The 22,191-nt window shown below is 40.6% G+C and overlaps 1 protein-coding gene across 11 annotated transcripts in view; it reads right to left on the bottom strand.

Moving 5' to 3' along the window:
* DYRK1A (dual specificity tyrosine phosphorylation regulated kinase 1A) overlaps positions 1–22,191 on the bottom strand; it is a 151,441-nt gene that overhangs the window by 92,952 nt on the left and 36,298 nt on the right. The window lies entirely within an intron of this gene.

Below are 22,191 nucleotides of genomic sequence, written 5' to 3'. Positions count from 1 at the left end.
GTAAACACAACCCCCAAAACATAAAATTACTGCAAATTCATTTACTAACAGTGATTTAAGCTTACTTGGAAATAACTTTTATTAATGAAAATCAATTATATATAAAATGCGAATGTATAATTGTAAGAAAGTTTTAAAATCTGACTACCAACAAAAATTTCACAATTTCTAGGTACGAAATAAGCCATCAACAGTCCACGACTTCATATAATTTATCGCGAGAATAAAACCTATATTTTGTAATTTTTATCAATTCACAAATCAGTATGAATGTGAACTCACTTTCCACCGTGGCTTACTATCAGAGGTAATGAAAGTTACCTTATAGGAAAGATCACGTGTCAATCTACCAATGTTAATAGTAAATTAAGTTCCAAGACACTGCTCACAACTGCTCCCCTAAGCCCACAAGCCCTCTCCTGCTCTCTGAGTGGCTTCCCTTGCTTACTAGAACTCATGCACTGTACTCCTACTTGTTATTTCCACTGGTATTTCATGATTCGCCAGCAAATTCCATAATGACGGACAGGAAAGCAAAAGCAACCCTGTCGTCATCAACTGAGAACACATGATGCCAAAGAAGACAAAGAAAAGCAGAGGCTGAAACCTAACTTATAAATGAGTCTGGTCTAAAAATCTGGTTTTTTTAATTGATACTGTGGAATGCAGTATTATTCCTAATGAAACAATGTTGCTTATGCTGGCCAAGTTTGCAGGCTAGCCAAAATAATCTACTGAGCGCAAAAAATATTATACCTGTCACAGGCACTAAGGACCCTGCATAAGAAACACAGAAACGTAACCAATTCTAGATCCTCTCTTTATCTAGAAAAACTCCAAAACCAGTTATTTCCTTGGTGGGGTTTTTTTTTCCTTTTTTCTCTTTTTAGGGCCACAACTGTGGCATATGGAGGCTCCCAGGCTAGGGGTCCAATTGGAGCTGTAACCGCTGGCCTACGCCATATGTCACAGCCACACCAGATCCGAGCCGCGTGTGCGACCTACACCACGGCTCACGGCAATGCTGGATCTTTAACCCAGTGAGCCAGGCCAGGAATCGAACCTGCGTCCTCAAGGACACTCATCAGATTCGGTTCCACTGAGCCACGAGGGGAACTCTGGTTCTTTTCCTTTGCTAGCACTCTCTCAATTCCTGATGCCTGTAATTCCCTAAATTTTACGTTATGGCATTCCAATCATCCTAGTAATAATCCTTTCCCCTAAATATGTTCCTAAATTACCACCCAAAGCTCCTCCTGCCTCAATATAGTTCACTTCAGGTATGTAATAGGGAGAAATCAACTAGGCTGACAGTAATTCACTTTAATTATTTGCAGTTTTCAATCAATGATGCTAGTTAGCCCAAATAGACCCCTAACTGGTAAAAGTCTAATAGTGCTGCAAAATATAATGTTAAAACTGAGTTAGTTTGAGGGAAAAACGTTTTTAGGCAAATGGGTCATAATATGGATTTGAGTCTGCATTTACTGACCCCAAATATTCCTGCTTTTCACTTATTTCTTAATCCACTTTTCAATGCCCAGATTCTTTAAAAGCTGAAAATCTGTACTCCAAATAGTAGCAACTGGAAGAGGAGCTCAGGCACAGGGGTTTAAAAATGTATGAATTACTTGTAAACTAGGAGTCGTGTCTGAAATCATTCCCTATATTCCAGACTCCATTCCTGAAGAACCACTTTTCCAGTTTAGATGCTCCTATAGTATCAATTAAAATTAAACATGAGATGAATTGGGACCCTATGGAGGGTGGAAATAGATGTTTGGATAAACATTAAAGTACGGAATCAAAGTAGTTTTATTTGCAAAAAATATGTGAATTAACAGTTTAAGATTTTTTACTTCAAAGACAGTTTTCTAGTAATTTCTCCCTCCTAAATGGTCAATCTTTACAATTCTAACAGGAACTATGGTAAAGGAAAATGTGAATTAAATCTCTAGCTTTGAACTACAAATTTTCAAATCCTTCAGGCCCTCAACCACTTATTCTTCACCTGTAAATGTCACAATGCCATCTATGTTCTGCCAACGTCAGAGGTTTCAAAAGGAAATGATACTAATACAAAAGCACTTGATAAGAAGAGCACAATCAAGTAAAACATTAGTATTCTTTTTGTTAAGAGTTGTGAGAAATTAGCAGATTATTTCATTACTGTTTTAAATATATAAAGGTAAGAAATATGGGTGGGCCAGTAGCACAATGGATAATGCATCTGATTACTGATTATCAAAACAGCCTCACCCTGAAACTGTCATCTTTTATAAAAATTATCCACTTAATCACTACTCATTTGAAATGCACGCTTTAGCACAGGCTAAAGAATCCTGTAGAGTTCCCGTCGTGACTCAGTGTTAACGAATCTGACTAGGAACCATGAGGTCGCGGGTTCAATCCCTGGGCCTAGCTCAGTGGGTTAAGGATCCAGCGTTGCCGTGAGCTGTGGTGTAGGTCGCATACTCGGCTTGGATCCCGAGTTGCTGTGGCTCTGGTGTAGGCCAGAGGCTACAGCTCCGATTAGACCCCTAGCCTGGCAACATTTATATAACCCAGGAGCGGCCCTAGAAAGGGCAAAAAGACTGGGGGTTGGGGGGATCCTGTAGAGTTAAACATAAAATGTGCTGCTGACATATGCAGCAACTACAGCATCATATACTGAGTAATGATAAACTCCTTAAGTCTTGACCTTGGATAACTTTATTTTTTTAATTTTACCTGGGCCACACCCCACGGCATATGGAGGTTCCCAGGCTAGGGGTCTAATTGGAGCTGTTGCTGCCAGCCTATGCCAGAGCCAGAGCAATGCCAGATCCGAGCCGCGTCTGCGACCTATACCACAGCTCACAGCAACGCCGGATCCTTAACCCACTGATCAAAGCCAGGGATCAAACCCACAACCTCATGGTTCCTAGTCGGATTCATTTCCATTGCGCCATGGGGGGAACTCCGAATAACCTTACATAAAGATTCGAGTGATTATTAGGGCTGGTCATTTTTCAAAAAACAATTGTTTATATCAGATGTGACTTTTACGACAATGAGTAGGTAACAGCCAATACCAAATATACTTGGCAAACTGAAGATATAATTTTCTTTCTAAAGAAGCTTAAAAATCCAGTCATATTTTAATTTCTTCTGAGAAAAACCTACAGTGAATTTTTTGTCTTTTCCCCCACAAATAGAGTCATTCAAAAATTATGGAGTCAAATTAGATGCTAATGAAAAGCATCTATTACCCTTACCACAGGAACCTCCCATAATCCTCAAAATCTTTTACAGTATGTTTTAGCTCACATTTCGCCACAGGCAATATAAAATGGTTTATGAACAATCTAGGAACTGAGCTTAAGTGGTTTTTGAAGCTGAACTTACAAACCATTTTTGGTTGTCTGAAAGTCACTGCATAAAATTAGCCTACAGTACATCTATCTACAGGATAGCAGAATTTCAAGAAGCTAAGTTTCTTCACTCTCTTGGAGTCTGTCTCTTTCTCAAGAAGGGTGGGGGGAGAAAGACAAGGAGAGGGGAGGGAGGGAAGATATCAAGACACCTAATTAAAAGCAATGTCATGCTGAGATCCATAAAATTAATACAAACCTGAAAAAAACTAAAGCAGCAAAACTGTGATTGAAATGAATGCATTAGCATGATAAGGCAAATCCAGATTAACTCAAGAGTTAATGAACTAAATGGCAGGTACTGATGTATTCTCTAATGACATAATGTTTTGTACTGATGCAAAACTAAAAGTTACATCTAGATTCAAAATAACTAAGGTAGTAGGGAAGTAGTATAAGCAGCAGGTGAAAAGAATCAGTACGATACAAAGCTTCAGAAGTCCTGGTAGGTACTACTTTATTTCTTAAGCTGGGTGAAAGTATACAGTTGTTTTTTATTACCTTTTAATTTTACATGTTATATACATTTTCATATAGTCACAATTTAAAAAATTTAACCCACATGAAAAAATAAAATATAATGCATAATGAAATTTAAAAGGACAATTCTGATAGTTTAGAAGATGCCAATTAAGAATAAGGTACCCTCCAAAAAAAAGAAAAAGAAAAAGCTACAACAATGAAAACAGGAGTTTCCATCGTGTTGAAGCGGAAACAAATCCAACTAGGAACCACGAGGTTTCGGGTTTGATCCTTGGCCTTGCTCAGTGGGTTGAGGATCTGGTGTTGCTGTGGCTGTGGTATAGGCCAGTAGCTGTAGCTCTGATTAGACCTCTAGCCTGGGAACCTCCATATGCCATGGATGTGGCCCTAAAAAGACAAAAAAATTAAAAAAACTAAGATAGTTGGTTGAAAGATAACACTGAGGACTGTTTTCGTTGTATGTGGAATTAAGCAGACTTTTAAAACGCTATGTCTGTGGAAGGCTATGTCTGTGGTTAAGGCTCCAGCATTGTCACTGCCTCAGCTTGGTTCACTGCTATGACTTGGGTTCAATCCCTGGCACAGAAAAATTAAACTAAATTAAACCACGGGCACAGCCAAATTAAACTAAATTAAATCAAGTTCCCATTGCGGCACATCGGAAACGAATCTGACTAGTATCCGTGAGGATGTGAGTTTGATCCCTGGCGTCATTCAGTGAATTAAATGATCCAGCGTCACTGTGAGCTGTGGTGTAGGTCGCAGACACGGCTCAGATCCCACACTGCTGTGGCTGTGGCACAGGCCGGCAGCTGCAGCTCTGATGTGACCCCTAGCTGGGAACTTCTACGCCGTGGGTGCGGCCCTAAAAAGCAAAAATTAACTAATTCATTAAATTAAAAGCTATGTGTCTGGCCCCCGTCTCTCCTTAGAGTTTCAGGCTCACATCGCTGAGAGTCCAGTGAACCAAGCTTGATGTCCCATTATTACTGTTCCCCAATTACTGCATGTAAGATGTCTTCTATTCCATGGGCACATAAACATTTTTCTTTAATTCACTTAATTCCCATAAATAATTACATAAGTTAAGTAGCACTATTACCCCTATTTTACAGGTGAGGGAACTAAGGCCCAGAGAAATGAAGTCACTCCAAGTTACCCAGGATTCATTGTAAAGAAATCAGATTCAAATCCAACCAAACTGCCTCCAAAGTCACTGATCTCAGGCCCACACTGAAGTGAATTTACCGTCTCCCCACTCTTCTCTCCTGTTCAAAATAGGAGGAAGAAAGACCAGGTGGGACAGGGAAAAAATCCATTTCTCCTTCTGTATTCTCAGTTTTTGTCTCCACATCCCAATCCCCCAAACTAAAACCCTAATCATCTAGGACCTCTTTCCTACTGCTTACCTCACATGCCATCCACCAAGTTTGGTGTTGGATTTCACCTTAGAAAAGTTGAGTTCTGTGAGAAATTCTTGGAAATGAATCAAACCTGAGAAGGAGGTCATAGAAACCTCCAATTCGTAGTCAGTAAGAAGCACAGGTAACAACCTGGACTTACAACTGGTGTCGGCAGTGGAGGGTGGTCTTACAGGACTGAGCCCTTTCCCTGTGAGATCTGATTCTCCCTCCAGGTAGACAGTGTCAGAATTGGGCTGACTTCTCAGACACCCTGCTGGCATCTGAAAATTGTTTGGTGTGAAAAAGCCCCTCTTCCTTCTGAAATAGACACACACACACACAGGCCTGGGTACAGGAACCTTTTGGAAACAGGAATTAAGAGCAAAATGATATGGAGTTCCCGTTGTGGCGCAGCGGAAACAAATCCGACTAGGAACCATGGGTTGTGGGTTCGATCCCTGGCCTCGCTCAGTGGGTTAAGGATCCAGCATTGCTGTGCCTCTGGCAAAGGCTGACAGCAACAGCTCTGATTAGACCCCTAGCCCGTGAACCTCCATATGGCGTGGGTGCGGCTTTAGAAAGGACAAAAGACCAAAAGAGTAAAGTGATATGAAGGAGAATTTTTTTCAGTCTCTTCTGTTGATGCGCCCACTTCATACCACCTACACATGATGTACTCAAACTATTATTCAATCAAGCCTGCTCACAAGAGGAATTAAAAGAGAGCAGCCCATGACCTCTAGGTGCTCTGAGACCCAAACAAGGTTGAGATGCAGTGTTTAGCGCCATCCCTTGTTCCATTTCCATCCCTAACCTGAACACATGGGGAGCTCTCACGCTTGCATGTCTTCTAAAGACAAAGCACATCCATAAGACTCAAGATGCTTAGAAGAATATGTTTAATCAGGAATAGCCTGCAGTCCCTCCTCATAACTAGTTTCTAAATGCCACTTCCTAATAAAAAAACCACTCTGCTCACTGCCTTCGATAGCACGAATAAAGAGGATGGTCTAAAGTATTTTATATGTGTGTGTATACACACAACCCCATTTTACTTGTAAAATATACATTATGTATAATTTACATAAGTGCATACACACATACTTAATTGGTTATGTATACTTCTATACATATAACTGTATATAATTTTATAAACCACTGATTTTAATTATCCTTGAATTTCAGAAATACAGAAAAATAACAAGAACCAGAAATAATCAAAAAACACATACTAGTATTAACAGCTTTCATTTTCTTCCAACAAGCCTATTACTGACAGCAGTAAAATAAGTTTATATTTTCCTTGCTAGATTTTTGTGGAACTTAAGGAGAAACACTACCTCAGAAATTCTTAACATGTGTGGTCTTATATTTCACAGCACCAATTACTCTCCATGTATCTTTGACCTTTAGCCCAAACTCAGGTGTTACTTCACCTGGCCCCTCCACTAATTTTTTTATACATCTTTCCATCTGAAAGAAGTACTTCGAAGGTTTATTCTGCACTGATTCTGGACTCCTTTCTCAACCCTAAGCACTCAGTATCTAGTCCAACAGCTGTTAGATGCCACCTACAGTGCCACGTAACTACCTCGACTGGCCCCACCTAAACGGCATCCTCACCCTTCCTTACCAACAACCCACATTCCCACCTCCACCCCCCCAACCATTCTTTCCATGACTTCTCTAGTGCTGACTTCTTTAACTACTCAAATGACCTCACTAAGTCAATTTCCAACCTGCCTCGTGCCATTCCATTCTTCCCCGTGCCTACTGCCATCACCTTGGTCCAGGTCCTTATTTCGCATGATGCCTCCTAAAATAAGCATCTCCTAGGCCAAAGGGTATGTCAGAAACAATAGAGGAGGTTCTCCAAACCGCAGGTTCCACTCCCAAAGATTCTGATTCAGGAAGCATGGATAAAGGACAAAAGAATCTGCTTGTTTTTTTTTTAAACAAGAACTTTCAGGTCACTCGAGCACAGGAGGACTTAGGAAATATTTTACTCGAAGACCGCTAATTCCTTATCCCATTTCATCGCACATTTAGCTGCCACACGTATATTTCTGAAGCACAGACTTTCAACCTGGATTTAACCCCTCTGTAACTTTGGAACATTAGATCAAATCTTATTGCCCTGAACTCAAAAGCTCAGCATGGCATTCTATAAAATGCCACTTAACCTCCTTCTGCATCAAAGCTCAAATCATTCCCCCTGCCTATACGTTGCCTCTTCTTTGCCTAAATCCTATCCACTCTTCAAGACCACTTCCATTCTTCCTCATTCGGCCTAAAGCTAACTCCAGTCTCTCCTCTATACTTGCATTTAATTACCTACCACTATATTTTATTAATTATTTATGTTACATCCTTACTCAGGGGATACTATCTACTGCTTGGTGAATCTCAATTTCATTTCCATTATATGCTGGCAGACGTTCCGTTTAAGTACACTGATATAACACAATCATAACATGGAAAATATCATCTTATATAGAAAAAGTGGGCTATAAAGCAGTATGCAAATATATTTATTTTTAAAAAGGAGAGAAGAATAATTGTGTGCAGGGGAAAAAAATGACAGGTTATACACAAAATGCAAATAGTAGTCATCTCTAAGAGAGGAACTGCAAGAAATCATCATTCTTCTGTATTCTCTGAATTTTCTAAAATGAATGTGTATTTTGTAAAAAAAAAAAAAAATAGAACCATAAACCTTAAAATCTTAACCTAGAATTGTCCTGATTAATGGAAATTCTGTAAAAATGACTGACATGGGGTATCAGTAGCCCTACTGTCACATTTCTAATACCTATGATTGATCTGTTAATGTCAACGTTTCCCAACTACACTTCAAATTCCACTGGCCTCACTAGGTTGGATGTTCAGCTTTGGGGACCTCCCTCACAGCCACGCAAATCGATATATACATGGACAGGCTATTTTGCTAGCTGTCTGGGTGGGGTTTTTTTTCTTCCTTGTTTTGGTTTGTCCTTTGAATCAAAACCACAGATCTTAATGGAATATGACTGCCCTCTTATTTGCATATCAAAAAGGAGACATACAACAGGTGAGAAAACTAAAATTAGAATTAAAATAAAATTTAGGAATAAAGCCCTGGCAATAGCTTTGTCATCCTAAACACCCCTTCCTCCTTACACAGAATAAAATCCTAAATACAGTGAAAATCTACCCATCTGAAAGAATAATTCTCATCATGATCAAAGGATCTTTTTTTTTGTGGCCACACCTCTGGCATGCAGAAGTTCCCAGACCAGGCATCAAACCTGCACCACAACGACAATACCAAATCCTTAACTGCTAGGCCGCCAGGGAACTCCAAGACTTTTCAATTCTTAGCCACAAACTGCATGATGAATCCCTCTATACTAACTTAAGTTCATGATGTTTTTTCTGCTCTCTGAAGAAATATAAAGTAGCTACACAGATCCCACACAATGTTCCATATGCACAAAGACACCTCCCCTCAGCTTCTTCTCCACCTGAACATCAAGATACTCAATTCTCTCCTCAAATCTAATTAGCCAGACCCAGTGTGTTTTTCTTGCTCAAATCTTAGGCTTTATTTTTCAATGTATGACCTTCAAATCTGTACACACTATACTTGAATATAAGCTTTGACAAAAGTACTGTTCCGGAGTTCCCGTCGTGGCGCAGTGGTTAACGAATCCGACTAGGAACCATGAGGTTGAGGGTTCGGTCCCTGCCCTTGCTCAGTGGGTTAACGATCTGGTGTTGCCGTGAGCTGTAGTGTAGGTTGCAGACGCGGCTTGGATCCTGCGTTGCTGTGCCTCTGGCGTAGGCCGGTGGCTACAGCTCCGATTCAACCCCTAGCCTGGGAACCTCCATATGCCGCGGGAGCGGCCCAAGAAATAGCAACAACAACAACAAAAGACAAAAAGACAAAAGACAAAAAAAAAAAAAAAAAAAAAGTACTGTTCCTATGCAGTTTTCTTCATGTAGCACTGATTCATGTTCAGTTTGTAGTCTATTTTGACTCATGTTCAATCTCTACTTTAAAAATAATTTCATAATGGAAAATACAAAATTTATACACAAGTTTGTCATCAAAAATAAATTAGAAAAATTAAAATGTTCAACACTGAAAGAAAAGATGACAAAGATTATGGAACATGATTTAACATTATGTAATCATTTAAGTTCTTATGATAATCATATAAGGAAAAAAGCATGCATTACATTTTATCAGAAAGAACTCAAAATCTTCATCAAAGCATAGTCTCAGGAAAGCAAAATACATACATAGAAAAAAACTCTAGAAGAAAATGCATAAAATTATTAATAATGAATGTCTTTGGCCAATAAAAGACACGGTGATGTTTAATTTCCTTTATACTTTTCAGTGCATCACAACTTTTATAAATATGCACATCTTTTACAATCAGAGGAAAACAGTCCAAGAAATTCAGGCTCCATCTCAACATAAAAGTCATCATGGAATCCAGCTAAAGGTCACAAAGGTCACAACTATGAGAACAACCCCTAAATACCTCCAATTTTTAAAACTCCAATATAGGTTAAAAGGCCATGAAAATAAACTAATAAAGATCTTTGTTTTTAAAAATCATTTAATATACTGCTAGGTTACTGTTCACAGTAAGACCCAAAAAAGTGCCTGAACACTTGCTTATTAATCCAGTGTTCAAGGCCCAAAGCCCTCACACTCCAGAGTCAGCCTGCCCTAGTTTATCTAACCCCTGGCTCCACAATTTACTAGTGGCCTCACACAAGGATCTAAACTCCTGGGTGACTAAGTGGCCTCATTTATAAAGTAGGAATCCATGGCACTGCACACATAAAGTATTTAAAACACTGCCTGGAAAGCACGCTCATTCCACCTTCACTTCTTCACACTGTTACATTTTGCACTGTCATTACCTCCATCTTTCCAGTCTTATCTCCTACAAATCTACACTTTAGCCAGGACAGACAAAGCCCGCTCCTCAAATACCACTCTTTGGCTCAGTCTACTCAAGAGCCTTTTTTCCTTTTCTGCCTGTCAACATCATGCTCCAAGTCCAACACCAATGCTTTCGCCTACATACAGAGTCTCCCCCCAGCACCCCTAACAGAATCACTTCCCCTCAACCCTGTCATAGCAATATTTACACCACAATTAAGGCCCTAACCCCACTCTGCCTAGAACTGTAGGCAGATGGCACACCTAGCCCCAGAAAGTGGGAAAAGCCTTTGTTTCATCTCACCCTCCAGAAGGACAGCTTCCTCAAACTATAGCTGACTCTCAATACAGGAGGAACTACAGCTCCATACCAAAAAAACAAACAACCCCATCAAAAAATGGGCAGAATATCTAAACAGACAGTTTTCCAAAGACATAACGGATGGCCAAAAAAACGCATGAACAGATGTTCAACATCACTCATTATCAGAGCAATGCAAATCAAAAGCACTATGAGGTACCACCTTACACCAGCCAGAATGGCCATCATTCAAAAGTCTACGAACACAGGAGGAAAAGAAAACCATAATCGTCGAACCACATCATCTCCAAAAACTACCTGCTTTTGGTTGCTTTGTTCAAACAAGTGAGTTAAAAATTTTTAACATTTAAGACAAGATAAGCACAATTAAGTCACACCTGCAACCTAATAATGGAACAAATGACTTTGCTAACTCATTTCAATGGACAAATTCTAGTATTTCTGATAGAGAAAACGGAATATGAGTTAAAAAAATGTTTTATATAATTATCAACTCTCTATAAATAGCCATAATCAGATAAAGTGTAGGCATAGTTTTTGTTTCTTGTTTCGGGCTTTTTCCCCCACTTTTAAACATCAAGGCTTGTTCCTAAAGACAGTATTCTAAAATGTGGTATTACTGACATTGAAAATGTTAGTAAACCAGGCAGACAAAGCAGTGATGACTGTGGAAGCAGGAGGACAAAGACATGGGGCCTCGTTACATTATTCTCTCTACTTTTATGAATATTTGAAGTTTTCCATAATAAAAAAATTTTTTAATAAAAGCAGTGACATATGAAATATCAGAATATAATTCTTTAAACTATAAAATAAGTGAGGAGTTCCCGGTCATGGTGCAGTAGAAACAAAACTGACTAGGAACCATGAGGTTGAGGATTTGATCCCTGGGTTAAGGATCCGGCGTTGCCGTGAGCTGTGGTGTAGGTCGTTGGTGTGGCTCTGGCACAGACTGACAGCTGTAGCTTCGATTAGACCCCTAGCCTGGGAACCTCCATATGCCGTGGGTGAGGCACTAAAAAGAATAAGTGAGATACTTAAACAAAAGAAACTAAAAGAAATTTAAAGATCTGATTGTATTTTATGATAAGAGAACTTACAAATATACCGTGATTAAACAATATTTGCTTTTTTAAAAATTCACTTTTGGGAGGAGAGGTCAAAGATGCTTGGGAAACTACTTTACATAAAATATTGTCTTATGGGAGTTCCCGTCATGGCACTGTAGTTAACGAATCCAACTAGGAACCATGAGGTTGCGGGTTTGATCCCTGGCCTCGCTCAGTGGGTTAAGGATCCAGCACTGCCATGAGCTATGGTGTAGGTCGCAGACGTGACTCAGATCCCGCATTGCTGTGGCTCTGGCGTAGGCTGGCGGCTACAGCCCCGATTAGACCCCTAGCCTGGGAACCTCCATATGCCATGAGTGCAGCCCTAGAAAAGGCAAAAAGACCAAAAAAAAAAAAAAAAAAAAAAAAAAAAAATATATATATATATATATATATATATGTATATATACATATACATATATATATTACAGTTTTACAGAAATCTCTAACAAAGATTTACCTACATAAGCTTTGGGTTCTATAAAATTTTTCCAGGGATCTTTACTGTGTTAATAAATGCACAGCTGTGATGTAAACATTCGGGGAGTTGGGGTGAAATTCCCTTCAGGGTGTCATCAGCTAGCTCTGCAAGATCAATAAAGCACAAACTTTCTAGTGCCAAAGTCCACAAGGCAGCTCCCACCACTAGTTTTAGCAGATAACATTCTCTAGCCACTCTTGGAGGGAAAAAAAATTGAACATGTTAAAAACTTGCTCCAAAATTTCCCCTTGCTACCTGAAGTCATAATTCATTTCTGATCGTCCTACTTTTTTACATTATAAATACAGAATAACACATTTTTGTGGTATCTAATACCAATGAATATACAGTAATGTTGAATTATCAGATTTAGAGCAAGAGGTCTTTCATTTCAACGTGGAAACAGGTCTAGAGGTATGTGCCTTACTTAAGGGTATCTGAAAGTAAAACACTGAAAAGTCTATCAAACTAATGATAAAAGCAAAATAACAGTTAAGTGCCATTTGAACTGGGCATTCAAACTCCACTGCTACACAGAAGTAAGTGCAAATATATATCTGTAAAACATTAGCATACTTATATGTAAATGAAAGATAACTGCATACCTTTCATAGCAGAATCCCTAGTTAGGACGATGGGTCTGAGAAGGCAGTGGGTGGGGTAGGAGTGGACGGGGATGGGTACAAAGTCGAAAGTGAGCCAACCATACATACCGTACAGGATTCAGAAGCACCATCCTTCCCATCTACTGAAACAACTGAAAAATATTTTTCTATGACTGCTTACACACAAATACCATCCTAAAAATCAGACAATGACATGACTGATGACTAGCATCTCAAATTCATCCTTCATTTCTTCCAATCGGTACTGAGCACTGGAGACAGAGTGTGTGATTTACTGTCACTGTGTCTGCCCTCAGCAAATGCACAGTACCAAGTGGGGAACAGGCAAAATCACACTAATATGTGACTGCAAACTGTGCAAATAATTATGAGGGTAAGTACCGACTGCTAAAAGAACAGATCGACGGGAAGAACCATTTTAGATTTCAGGAAGGGGGTTATCAGAATCTTTCCAAGAATTTGACAAGGAGACCTGGATTTGTAGTCTTTATGTGTGTAAGGCTTAAGTTTACAATTCTTTCAACTTCTAGATCCACATAAAGAGAAAGAAAATTCAGAACTTCTGAGAAAGTAATTGGGGGGTGGGGGGGAATCTGTAAGTGCCAAGACAATGAAAGACTCAAGGAGCAGTGACTAGATGTCTCTCCGAATAATTAGGCAAGTCTCGGGGATGGAATGAACTGACTTGCACTAAAACCAAGAATAAGAACGTTACAGAACAAGTAGAGAATGAATGAAAGAATGAAAGCATTCAATAATGGGAGAGTTGCTCATGAATGACAGCCCCTAGTCACTGCAAGTACCTGCAAAGGTGGGACCCATGGCTTCTGCCTTGGCTATAGTTCCAAAACTAAGTGGCAAGCAGGGTACAATTTATTCTAGAGCCTCCTCTTCTGACCTGACCTTCACCTAAAGGCCCACATCACTACAGTATTATTTAAAAATCAGCCTGCTCCATGAAATATATTCAGGGAAATAGAATTTTAAAAGAAAACTGTCTCCTCTACTGACCCTATTTTGTTTGCCCTGGTTCTCTGGGGGCGATTTCCCGACATGGTGGAGGGAGACAGAATCCAAGCAAAACTTGGGGGGTCCTGCTGAGATGTGAAGACAGAGTCTGAAGCAGCTGGAATCTATGGAAGACAGGGCAACAGGCAAGAAGCTGTGCTGGGGACCCAAAAGGACCAGAATGTACATGTGCAAGGTGAGACTACCCAAAGCTTAGCAGAGTGACTACTGAGAGGTTGAGAGCAGAACAGAAATGAGAGAATGAGCGGGCCTAGAAGCTCTCAGAGGCTTTGCCCAGCCTCAGTGAAGAAAATCTCTTTATCATCCTGTGAAGGTTACCTAAGTCAACTTGACCGAGCCACGGGGTGCCTGGACAGCTGGTCAAACATTATTCCAGAAGTGTCTGTGAGGATGTTTCTGGATAGGATTTACATTTGCATCCTAGACTGACTGCTCTCCCTAATACAGGCGGCCCTCATTCTGAGTAAAATGAAAAGGCTACCCTCCCACAAGTAAGAAGGAACTCCTGACTGCACTGAGCTGAGACTCCAACCTTTTTCCTGACGTTGGACCCAAACTGAAACACTGGCTCTTGAATCTTGAACCTGCTGGTTTTCAGACCAGAACTTAAACCATCAGCTCTTATGGTTCTCAGGTCTTCAGATTCTGCCTAGATCTAACACCTCAGGCTCTCTCGGTCTCCAACTTCCCAAGTGCATACCTCGGGACTTCTCAGCCTCCTTAAGCACATGAGCCAATTTCTACAATAAATCAGGCATCTTCCGCTGGGTAACTATTTCTTTGGAGAACCCTAATACACACCCTAACATTCCTTTTCCCCTTTCAAGACTAAGAACCACAACTTAGAGTGCAGCCAGCCTACTCCAGACCAAAACTAGTATGTTCAAAACCAAACCTAGGGAGTTCCCGTCGTGGCTCAGTGGTTAGCGAATCTGACTAGGAACCATGAGGTTGAGTGTTCGATCCCTGGCCTTGCTCAGTGAGTTAAGGATCCGGCGTTGCCATGAGCTGTGGTGTAGGTCGCAGAGGCAGATCAGATCCCACATTGCTGTGGCTGTGGTGTAGGCTGGCAGCTGTAGCTCCGATTAGACCCCTAGCCTGGGAACCTCCATATGCCGAGTGAGCAGCCCTAGAAAAAAGGCAAAAAGACAAAAAAAAAACAAAAAAAAACAAAAAAAAACCTAGATGAGAGCCACAGGAAGATCCACATTTGGAAGTCATATCCCACCATATTAGAGGTGCTGGGAGTCACTCTGAGCTTTCCATACATCTTGAGTAATAAATGGGATCCACAGTCACAGGAGTTGAAGAGTCAGTAGAACACCAACCCCAGGCTGGACAAGACGTTAAGATTTAGCAGACAACAACTTTAAAGCAGATATTTTACACATAAAATTAGAAGAAAAGGAGTTCCCGTCATGGCGCAGTGGTTAACGAATCCGACTAGGAACCATGAGGTTGCAGGTTCGGTCCCTGCCCTTGCTCAGTGGGTTAACGATCCAGCGTTGCAGTGAGCTGTGGTGTAGGTTGCAGACGCGGCTCGGATCCCGCCTTGCTGTGGCTCTGGTGTAGGCCGGTGGCTACAGCTCCGATTCAACCCCTAGCCTGGGAACCTCCATATGCCATATGCCGCGGGAGCTGCCCAAGAAATAGCAACAACAACAACAACAACAAAAAGACAAAAAGACAAAAGACAAAAAAAAAAAAAATTAGATCAAAATAAAGATTTAAACAACAACAACAACAACAAAAAAGACAAAAAAAAAAGAATTAGAAGAAAATACGTTCAAAAACTTTAAGGAACATTTGCTGTTTAATGTGTGAACAAAGTATCTCAGCCAAGAAATTACACTACCAAAACAAAACAAAACAAAAATTCTAGAAGTGAAAAATACAGGCATTCCTACTGTGGCTCAGTGGATGAAGGACCCGATGTTGTCTCTGTGAAGATGCAGGTTCACCCCGGTCTCACTCAGTGGGTTAAGGATCTGGCACTGCCATAAGCTGTGCTGCTATGGCTGTGGCGCCAACCTCAGCTACAACTCCAATTTGACCCTTGGCCCAGGTACTTCTATATGCCACGGATGTGGCTGAAAAAGGGGGGGGGAGGATATATACATATAACACACACACACACACACACACGTGTGTGTATATGTGTGAGTATATATACATACATACACACATACATATGTATATATCATAACTATATAGAAATTTTACTGGATGGATTTAACAGCCTACTGAAAATGACAGGGAAAAAAATTAGTAAACTTTTAGACATATCAACAGAAATTATCCAATCTAAAAAGAAAGACTGAAAAAAAAAAAAAACGAAGAACCCCTCAGGACAATATCAAACATTGTAACACACAAGAAAAGTAAATGGAAAAGACATCACAGAAGACAGTGAGAAAAGAGGAGAAAAATACTTGAAGAAATCACGGGGCTAAAAACCTCTCAAATTATAACCACACCCAGGCACCTCATAGGCAAACAGCTTAAAATCAAAGGTAAAAATCTTGAAAGCAGCCAGAAAGGAAAAATTCACCATCTACAATATACACAGAAAAAACAGAAATGATCACTAACATCTCACGGGAAACAATGGAAGCCAGAAGACGGTGGAACATTAATTACCATTCATGTGCGCAGTGACAAAAACAATCAACCTAGAGTTCTACGTCCAGGCAAAATAACCTTTAAGCACAAAGGTCAAATAAAGACATCTGCAAGTTTAGAAAAAAAAGTTTTTGAGAGAATTCTTTACCAGCAGACCTGCACTACAAAGACTATTACAGGAATGTTCTCCAGACTGAGAGGAAATTATACTGGATAGGAACACAAACGTACATAAGGAATGCCACAAATGGTAAATAAGTACATGAAGTTTCATAAGTGAGTAGTTTTTCCTTCTTGTAATTAAAAGATTATTAATTGCGTAAATCAAAAATTAACCCTCAATTGGAGTTCAAAATGTACTTAAAGCTAAAATTATAAAATTGTAACATATGGAGGAGTAACACACGTAGGAGTAAAAAATATGCACAAAGTGGGAGGCAGGTAAACAGCTTGATAGTGTTTGTGGTTATTACATTTGGGAAATGGGGAATGCGAAGTGGAAAGTGTCACTGACTCCAAATATTTGAAAACAGATATGAACTTCCCTCAAAATACAGAAAACACCTTCGGAAGTTCCTATGCAGAAGAGCTCACGCACAGTAATTACAAACACACAAAGAAACCTTCCATTACCAGAGAAAGTCAGTGGTTTACAACCAAATTTCACATCCAAGAAACTGGAAACAATAGAGCTATCTGAAAAGAACTTTAAAATATGTATCTTAAGATGTTTAGAGAAATAAAGAGTCTAATTTTTTTAAGGGTGACCAAAAAAAAAAAAAAGAGTAGGCAGAGTCAAGAAAGAGCCAAGTTTTGAAATTAATACACACACTTAAATTTATGTTCAGAACTGGCTCACAACTGCAAAAACCCTCCACTGGTACCTTCCATTCTAAGTGTGAACATCTTTTCTTTTTTAAACACTGTTTTTACTGTGTACTCATATCTTATTCAAAATGAGCTAAATCAGACCAGTCCAAAATTAGCTAAAATAAAGTACATCATTATAAAAATATGTATATTCCAATTGTAACACATTTTCAAGTTTGATACAACTGAACAATTTTAGGAAAAGGGTAAGCATGGTATATTTTTCACTATTCTCCTTCAATCTATATCTTCTCACAAAGTCATTAAAATTCCTAGATTGCTAAAATGAGTTCCAATAATTTATATCATTTTCCTAAATTTAGACTCATTTTTAATAAAGCCTAATAAAGGAGTTCCCATCGTGGCTCAGTGGTTAACGAATCCGACTAGGAACCATGAGGTTGCGGGTTCGATCTCTGGCCTTGCTCAATGAGTTAAGGATTCGGCATTGCCATGAGCTGTGGTGTAGGTTGCAGATGTGGCTCAGATCCCACATTGCTGTGGCTGTGGTGTAGGCTGGTGGCTACAGCTCTGATTAGACCCCTAGCCTGGGAACCTCCATATGCCACCGGAGTGGCCCTAGAAAAGGCAAAAAGACAAAATAAATAAATAAATAAATAAATAAAGCCTGATAAAAATTACCACTGCTACCTTGAGCCAGCCCTAAAAGTACAGTAACCTCCACTATTTAGAGAATAGTGGCTCAAAACTATTCTTATAAAAAAGGACATGTGAAGAGGTAAAACTGGGGGCAATATATTCAATTTGGATCCCAAGTTTGAATCTCAAGCTAACACTGAAAAAATGTAAAAGACATTATAAATGTTTTACTGTAATTGGGAATATACTCATGAATATCTAAAAGTTACTATTTCAGGGAGTTCCCATCATGGCACAGTGGTTAACGAATCCGACTAGGAACCACGAGGTTGCAGGTTCGATCCCTGGCCTTGCTCAGTGGGTTAACGATCCGGCGTGGCCGTGAGCTGTGGTATAGGTCGCAGACACGGCTCGGATCCCGCGTTGCTGTGGCCCTGGCATAGGCTGGGCCGATTCAACCCCTAGCCTGGGAACCTCCCATATGCCACAGGAGCGGCCCAAGAAATGGCAAAAAGACAAAAAAATAAATAAATAAAAATAAATAAATAAATAAAAGTTACTATTTCAAAAGCAACCTTCCTATGCTACCAAATATATGAGTATATGCTGGAAGATGTCACCCTCCAAAAGATACCCACATCCTAACCTCTGCAACCTACAGATGTTATTTTTATTTTTATTTTTTTGTCCTTTTAGGGCTATACCAGCAGCACATGGAGGTTCCCAGGCTAGGGGTCGAATCAGAGCTACAGCTGCCGGCCTACGCCAGAGCCACAGAAACGCCAGATCCGAGCCACATCTGCAACCTACACCACAGCTCACAGCAACGCCAAATCCTTAACCCACTGAGCGAGGCCAGGGATCGAATCCATAACCTCATGGTTCCTAGTCGGGTTCGTTTCCGCTGCCCCACAACGGGAACTCCCATTATTATTTTTTTTTTAAAGTGCCACACATGCACATGCAAAACATGTAGGTTCCCAGGCTAGGGGTTGAATCAGCGCTGCAACTGCCAACCTACACCACAGCCACAACAACACCAGATACTTAATGTCTGCAACCTAACAGCTAACGTCCTAACAGCTCACGGCAACACGGGATCCTTAACCCACTGAGTGAGGCCAGGGATCGAACCTGTGTCCTCATGGATACTAGCTGGGTTCTTAACCCACTGAGCTACAACAGGAACTCTGATGTTACCATATTTACAAAAAGGTCTTTACAGATGTGGTTACAATTTATGTTAAGGATCTTGAGATGAGGAAATGATCCAGGTGGGACCTACAGGCCATCACAAATGTCCCTATAAGAGAACACTAGAGGGATACTTGACACAGACAGAAGAGGAAAAAGAAGTGTGACCACAGAGGCAGAGATCTGAGTGATATGGCCACAAGTCCAAGAATGCTGGCGGCCACCAGAAGCCCAAAGAGGCAAGAAACAGATTGTCTCTTAGAGATCCCTGGGCCTGCTGACACTTTGATTGCAGCTCAGTGGTAGTGATTTCAGACTTCTGGCTACCAGAACTATGAGGCGATAAATTGTTTTAAGTCACTAAGTTTGTGGTGATTTGTTACAGAGTCCACAAGAAACTAATACAAAGCGGTAAGAAAGACAATTTCAAATCTTCTTAAAATACGTACATTTACAAATGTCACCTATGAAAAATGCTGCAACCAGTATCTGTATTCTGGATGTAGAAAAGTATGCTGAATTTATGTCAACATCTCTTTGGAATGATTTGCAATCCTACCGCCTTTTTTTTTGGAGTTACTTCCAGCTTTAAAAAGACATAACCGGAGTTCCCGTCGTGGCTCAGTGGTTAACAAATCTGACTAGGAACCATGAGGTTGCGGGTTCGATCCCTGGCCTTGCTCAGTGGGTTAAGGATCCGGTGTGGCCGTGAGCTGTGGTGTAGGTCGCAGACGCGGCAGCTTGGATCACACGTTGCTATAGCCCTGGTGTAGGCCGGCGGCTGCAGCTCCAATTGGACCCCTAGCCTGGGAACGTCCATATGCCGCTGGAGCGGCCCTTGAAAAGTCAAAAAAAGACCAAAAATAAATAAATTAATTAATTAAATTAAATAAAAAGACATAACCATTGGAAAACACGAAGTGTAAAATCCCCACCACTGTCATGCTCAGTGAAACCCAATACTGAGCTACCCAGTCTGGGACAGTTCAAGAATGTTTTCACATGTTCTATCACAAACAGCAAATGTTAAAATGTCAAACCAAGGCTGTCAATGACATGAGGGTACAAACTGCACTTGTGTTTTTCACTGCTTTAACTTTTGGTACATTATTTTATCAACCAAGTTCGGCCTTTCTATTTCCTGTCAGGATTCCCTACTACCAAACACGTCGTGCTTTCCTTACCACTCTTCCCCTTCCTTTGTTCTGAAGCTTCATAAAGAACTCCCAGGTCTCCATCCATAATATCTTAAGAGGTTAAGCAGCAATCATGCCCTCGCCAAAACCCAGGCAAACCTAACATGCTGAAAGGAAAGAACAGTCCGTTCTTTAAAGTTGTCTCACCAAGAAAAGCCACTTACTTGAACATCTATCACAGACCAGATTTGGCTCCAACACTATCAACTGCTTCTAGGTTTTAAAATCCCATGCTCTTTGCACTAAAGGATACTGCCTCTCTCAACTCAGAGAACTGCTGGAATTATTAAGGAGGTATACCTGAGCGCCTAACACGTGGTCTGCATTATCAAACGTAGTTCTGCTTGCCTTTACTTCAGAGAAGGGGACACATTCTTAACCTTCACAAGCTTTTCTACCATGTTACTTGCCTTACAAGGTCCTGGCAACTGCAAAGAAGGGAGAGAGGAGTCCTAGTACCTGACAGAGGCTGGTCTCTCTGGGACAGGAAGAAAAAAGGAAGTCACTCCTCCGTCTCAAGCTGCACCCGTCACCTCACAGGACCTCTCTCATCCTCTGAACTTGAACATCATATTCAGAACCTGCCCTTGTAAGAGTCAGAATTCATTCCTTAAGAAGAAAATGTTCTCAAGAATGGTATTGTGGTTTGTTTATAAGTCTTCTCTATCAGGCTGTAATTTCCTTATGGGCAGAGACTAGATCACATTCAAAGCACAGTTTCTCACACAGATGACACTGAACATGTATTTAACTGAAGACACCAAGTTGATCCACAATATCTTAACATTAGGTTAAGTCAAAAGTATGCAAATTATTTGTCTTGTTCTGCTCTTGGTAGTTATGCTGAGCAGACAACTTTTCCAGAATCCCTGTTCAATTAGACAAGGATAAAGAAGTCTAGATTTCTTACAGTAACTTCCCAGCTACTTCTAAACGGTGATGAGAGCACTCACCTTTTAGGTTTGTTGTGCAAATAAATAAGCACCATTTCTGACACAGACTTATAATGCCATTACTATTCTTGGTGGTACTTTTTATTTTATGAAACAATTTTAAGTACGACTCATTTCATGCTGTCTGAACCCTCTGAAGCCAGGTAAGTGTAATCTTGCACTTTCATAAGTGAGGCAACTGTGGGGTAGATTATCTAAAGCAGCGGTTCCCATACTACTGACAGCTGCATCAGAATCACCCTGAGGGGCTTGTTAAAAATTCAGATTCGGAGACACAACCATCAGAACCTCCAGAGGGTAGGGCCTGAACCTATATTTGGAATAAAGGCCTCAGGCAATTTTGACACATGGCCAAATTTATGAACTTATAAGAATCCAGGAGTTCCCATCGTGGCGCAGTAGTTAAGAAATCCGACTAGGAACCTTGAGGTTGCAGGTTCGGTCCCTGCCCTTGCTCAGTGGGTTAAGGATCCGGTGTGGCCGTGAGCTGTGGTGTAGGTTGCAGACGCAGCTCGGATCCCGCGTTGCTGTGGCTCTGGTGTAGGCCAGTGGCTACAGCTCCGATTCGACCCCTAGTCTGGGAACCTCCATATGCCGCGGGAGCGGCCCAAAGAAATAGCAAAAAGACAAAAGAAGAAAAAAAAAAAAAAAAAAGGAATCCAGAGCCCAAGAGGCCTGACGGTATTTAAGGATCTTCCTTTCCCTGGGCTAGTTTACCAAAGTGAACTATGGGCTAGTCTGGAAACGAGATGTCACTTGTGACTGACTGCACCAAAGTGTCTGTAGGCACACAGAACACGGCAAAGAGTAAACTGACTCTTCCCCTGGCTTGTACACTGAGAAGACAATGGCATAATAGCTAGAGCTGGTTAGTTTGATGTTCCTAATTCGTTTCAAAGCTTGTCTCTTGATATACTCTACTCAGCATTTTAACCCAAATGCGAAAGT

The sequence above is a fragment of the Sus scrofa genome, chromosome 13 (assembly GCF_000003025.6).
Source record: "Sus scrofa isolate TJ Tabasco breed Duroc chromosome 13, Sscrofa11.1, whole genome shotgun sequence".
Taxonomy (NCBI): domain Eukaryota; kingdom Metazoa; phylum Chordata; class Mammalia; order Artiodactyla; family Suidae; genus Sus; species Sus scrofa.
The sequence above is the reverse complement of the archived record's forward strand: the minus strand, read 5'-3'. Positions and strand labels throughout refer to the sequence as shown.